Genomic DNA, 6,000 nt, shown 5'->3' with positions numbered 1-6,000 from the left:
AGATACACAGATCTCCAACACATCAAAATGACTCATAGAATCAAATATGTCCTATAAGTGAAGCATATAGCTAACACTCTCTAACACACCAAACACACATATCTCGGGGAATGAAGCTTAGCTCACATTCCCTTATCTCTCTAAAAACTGTCACTAGGCCTTAACACCCAAAATCACATCACAAAGGTGAGTACTCATAGTCCTATGGCATCCAAACTATATTAAATGGTCTCATAAGGTCACAAGGCCAAAGTATCCAAATTATTATCACATTTACTTACCGATATTTCGCACATATACACTGCATATTCACATGTTAGCACATTATAATCACTATCACATGGTCTGAAAACATTCCCACATATTCTCTTTCACAACAGCCATCTCAATCTTATGGCACATGTCATAGCATCTCAAATAAGTTCATATTTTCACAATTGCACAAGCACACATATATCACATTTAATCGTAGGTGTGAGAACACTTACTCTCAAAATTTTGAGTAGGGGTTCAAGCTACCTCTAAATTCCTAATTACATAATGAATCGTCTACGAGCAGCGGTTCCAAAACACTCACCAAAATATGCTTCGCTGAAAAGCCGAAAGCTTAGACAAGCTTTTTTTTACTTTTGTCTCTACACGTTGAAGGTCCTATAGACTCCGACACTTCAACAAGACAAACCACACAAACATATAATCAACAAATAGTCATTAACTCTCTTTAAATAGTAAAAAAATAGCCTAAGTTACGTTCTCTTTTAATCAAAACCTAAACTTTAAATTTGAATATCTCGGCATACACTTAATATTTTCACACAAAATGAATTTCATTCATCTACATATTTATCTACGACTAATTCACAACCTTTAAACTACACAAAACTACACGTTTCGAGGTATCGAAATTTTTCAACAAGTTTAGGCAATTATGACAAAAATTCATTAAAACTTGAGAAATTCTTAACAAAACTTAAATTCTCTATAGAAACCTTCTAGTCATGTTCAAAAAATTTGAAAAAAACTTTGATACCACATTTTAATCCACAATCCCGAAATTCACCATTAACGACCAAATTTTTCGCTTTTATTTAAAACATTGCATTTTAATAGCTAATAATTTGATTTAATGAACTAAATAACATTTAAAACTATTTTTAAGTTGAATCGTTACCTTCGTTGGAAGAATAAATGAGTTTTGATGCAAATTCGATAAAACCCTCTCTTACAGAAGATGATGAACTGAGTGAGGCTTTTCAGTGCTTTTCTTGGTTTCAATGGAGATTTATGGTTCAAAGAATGTTGGAAATCAAGAGTAATTAGGATTTGGAAATCAAAATAGAATGAAATAGCAAGAGAAAATAAAGAGGACGATAAGAGCTTTTGTGGGGAGTTTTATCGTGAACAATTTGGAGAAAAGAAGGTTTTTAGGTTGATTTTAAAATTTTGGGTAAATTGCTTCATAAAAACTCTTAGTTTTGATTATTTTACAAATCAGACCTATTTTCAAAATTGAAGGTATTTAAAACCCATTTTTAGAAATTGACTTGATTTCTTAATAGCCATTTTAAAAATAATTATAGCTTACTAACCTTCAAAAATTTCGAGCACATATAAGCTAAAATTCCTAAAATACCCTCAAAATTTTTAGGCCTGATTTTGGGTTGTTATAGTTCTCCCCCTCTAAAAAGAATTTCGTCGTCCAGATTACATGAACTAAAAAGATAAGGATATTATTGTCTTACCACCTCTTCAGCTTCCCAAGTGGCCTCCCCAATCTTGTGGTTGCGCCACAAAACTTTAACCTACAAAACTCGTTTGTTGTGCAAAATTTTCTCTTCACAAGCTAGAATCTCAATCGGCTCCTCTTCATAAGTGAGATCAGGTCGAACCTCGATCTACTAGCAGCTAATCTCTCCACTATGGCCTCAAGAGATGACTTTGAGGGTTCAAATTGTTGAGTCAAAGGTGGCCTTGGCTGATACATTTAGGGTGGCCTTAAGAATTTTCCAACGGTATCTACTCGTGCTTTTGTATCCTCTTATAAAATTAGACACAAGTTTGTTGGATGATCAGGCATGGTAGAAAACCTACACAACCGAGCTGGGTTCATTTTTCCTACAAGTAAATTTTAAACCACATTAGTGAGCTTGTCAATTTTATCTTCTAAGGATGGAGTACTTAGCCTATGAACCCATCTCGTAGGTTCTGTAGTTGGTCAAAATTGTTGGGAATTCGTAGCCACGGTTGAAATTAATACCCATTGTTTCTTGAAGAATTATGTTAACAAGTGCTCCTCCACTGGCGGCATCATTAATCTTTATTTCCATAGGGAGTAACCCCTCATAGAAATATTGAATGAGTGATTGTTTAGTTAGGCCATGTTGTAGGAAACTTGCACACAAATTCTTGTATCAGTCCTAGTAGTCATAGACTGATTCGAACTCTTTTTTTCATATTCTAACAATATCTCTCCTTAATCTGACTGTTAAACAAATGAGACATGTTAGACCATGTATTAACTCATCTTGGAGGAAAATCCTGAAGTTTAATTTGATCTTCGGTTACCCCTTGGGTTTCATGCGCAAGCAAACTATGTGGAACTCCTTAAGATGAGTGTGCGGGTTCTCATTTTGCAAATCACCGAAAGTGGGCTATAAATGAATTAATTCCAATTTTAAATCAAATGGTGTTTCTCTCGTCAGATAAGTTATGAAAAGCGGTTGTTTCTCATTTGGCATCGCAGTAAGCTGTCGAATGGTTTGATTCACCATTTCTTCTAGTTTACTATCAATTTCTTTCTTTAAAACAATATTTAGTATTTAGATTCTTTTACTTGCGGTTGTTTTCTGCGTCAAATAGTTTCTCTTCGCAATGATCGAGCAAACTTCTCAATTTTTGGTTCAAAGTATAAGGTCCCTGGTTCTGACTTAGTCATAAGTAAAAGAAATGAAATATTAGAATTATTTTCAATCCCTAGCAACAACGCCAAAATTGATGGACGTCAAAACCACCAAATATAATTTTCTCCACTCTAAATAAATTAAATTGTAATGTAGATAACTAGGCCTGATCCCATAGGGATTGGATTTCCTAGTTTTCTTATTTACTTGACCAAATTTCTGAGTCTAGGCAGTTGTCGTGCCCACAACCTGTACGTGCAAAGTTGGAAAAAAAGGGGAAATTTTAGTTGACAAAAGAAATAGAAAATGAAATGAAATAATAACAGAATGATAGTTGTGAAAATAAAAATAAGTAATTGAAATTAAATTGGAAAATCTAATATATGAATGCCTAGCATGAGCCTTGGTACAGTCTGAACTCGAATTGATCCTTGAAAATGAATTTCCTTCTTCTTAATGATAAGTTGGTTACAATGCTTTAGGATGCCTCAACCATCAACTCTTCCTTGTGTAGTTGGTTTCAATACGACTTGCAAAACAACCCTTACCGATTATCTAACCATGCAACACGCGTCTGCAATTTAAGATCTCAGCAGTCTTGTGATCTAGAAAAGTCCAACTTTAAATTTCTTGTGTGTTAATTTGGAAGATCAAACCGCAAGATTCAAAGATTTCAAGATATCAACGGATTCAGGTACACTTCCTCATTTAATCTTCTTCTTGATTTATTCATAATGATTTGTGTAGCACCCCTTACCCATATTCGACACCAGAATAGGGTACGAGGCATTACCAGAACACATACACTTGTAAACGTATTTAACCGAGTTATAAAACTACATCTAAATTAAAACTTTCAAATTATTAACATGATTTTATAATTCTTCATAATATATCCTCAGATTATTATATTCATAATAAATAGGACCTACGAGACCCTATACATATTCATGCAATTCACAAGTCTTAATAATCCAATGCTTCATTTCCATTTCGTTCAATTCCCAAAATTCTTATGTTCACAATTCAAATCATTAAGTTCAATACTAATATGTACTTATCATTTAACTCAACATTTATTGATTATACCATTCATTAACACATTTATGAAATTCTCAATTTTTGCAATGAAAATATCACTTTAGCTTATATAACAACATCAATTCAACTCATCATCCTGGTATAAATTCACTACCACTTACCCATTTACTATAATTCTTTTGGGCCCATTTGTCACTTACCATCCTTAATCAAATTAGGGAACGGTTACAGAAAATTGAGTACTTCACTTTCACTTTGGCATAGTATAACTATGGTCTTACGTATGATCACTTATCACTTGTCCCTGATCAGATAATTGTAGCTAAGCTACCACTTATCACTTGCCACTTGTCACTGATCAGATAGTTGTAGCTAAAGCTACAACTTATCACTTGTCACTTGTCACTGATCAGATAAGTGTAGCTAAAGCTACCACTTATCACTTGTCACTTGCCACTAATCAGATAAGTGTAGCTGAAGCTATCACTTATCACTTGCCATTTGTCATTGATCAGATAAGTGTAGCTGAAGCTACTACTTATCACTTGTTACTGATCAGAAGTACTCAAATCTGAGGTTTCGCTCAATTTGATCATTTATTCAGTTTTCGTATTGTTATTTTATTCTCAATTCATTAAGAATTATATCTCATCATACATTATATAATTCATCAAATTTAACATGTAATCATTAAATTTCAGCCATATGAACTTACTATTTCATTATCTTTCCACACTCATTTCCTATGCACATCACACAAGGTATAAACATATCATTCAACCATAGTCGCAAGCTAGTGTATTTAAACAGAACTCTTTTTGGAACTAACCACATGATAAACTATTTGACTGGAGATTACATGATCACAACTAAATATGTTACCATTTCAACCACTACTTGGCCAAAGCCTAAGCATGTACGCCAAATATGTTAGCCAAATACACATATAGCATAAACATTATAACCATGGATGAGCACAACATTTATTCATGTATCACACTTACCAACATGTGTTAATTCATAAACCATTCATGACATTACTTCATGCCAAATCATATACCGAATATACCATAAACACATTCTATGAAACTTAATTTTCACACATGAGCTTAGACCATGACCAATAATGCTCAAATATAAGCATCATTTCTATTTCATCGTTTATCAATTATAATCAAGCATATGACCAATTATACACAAACCATTCATATTTTTTCCAATTTTCCTCCTCCTCCTCTCCATTCCACATCCTTAATGTGTATAACACATTTAAACAACATTATCATTACTATCACTATTTTTCCTGTATGTAAATTCAAGTAGTCTGTCTGAGTTTGACTCACTAATTCATTTATATCTCGAGCTACAGAGCTCCAAATTAAAATCCCTTAATTTTCCTTGAAACTAGACTCACATATCTTCTTACCATAAAATTTTTAGAATTTTTGTTTCATCCAATAAGTATAGTTTATTCTTTAAATTTTTCCCTGTTTCACTGTTCAATAGTTCCAACCCCTCTTCATTGAAAATTAATTATCTCGTTGTATAAAATTTGGATGATGTCCCAGTTTATTTATATTGAAAATAGACTCATTAAGGATTTTAAATATGTAAATTATAACCTATAATTATTTTTATACAATTTTTAATGATTTTTAGAAGTCAAAACAAGGGAATCCAAATTCATTCTGACCTTATCTAACAAAATTCATTATATCTCATGATTTACAATTCCATTACTTACATAGTTTCTTTTATAAGAAACTAGACTCAATAAGATTAAGTCCACATTTTTTTCATCCTCTAATTCAACTTTAACGATTTATGGGGATTTTCAAAGTTAACCTACTGCTGCTGTCCAAAACTGTTTTAGTGCAAGATGTCGATAATCAAATTTATAACACCCTCATTTCCTTTCTCTACAATATTTTCTATCAATTCCTCTTGTTTCCCTTCACTAACATATCAAGAACATAGAACCTTATATAATAAAACCCTGCATTAACATCAATTTCATACTTTTTCAATAATGTCAAACTTAAAAATATATTGAAATCTT

Source organism: Gossypium hirsutum, chromosome D03 (genome assembly GCF_007990345.1).
Source record: "Gossypium hirsutum isolate 1008001.06 chromosome D03, Gossypium_hirsutum_v2.1, whole genome shotgun sequence".
NCBI lineage: Eukaryota > Viridiplantae > Streptophyta > Magnoliopsida > Malvales > Malvaceae > Gossypium > Gossypium hirsutum.
This window is presented reverse-complemented; position numbering follows the sequence as displayed.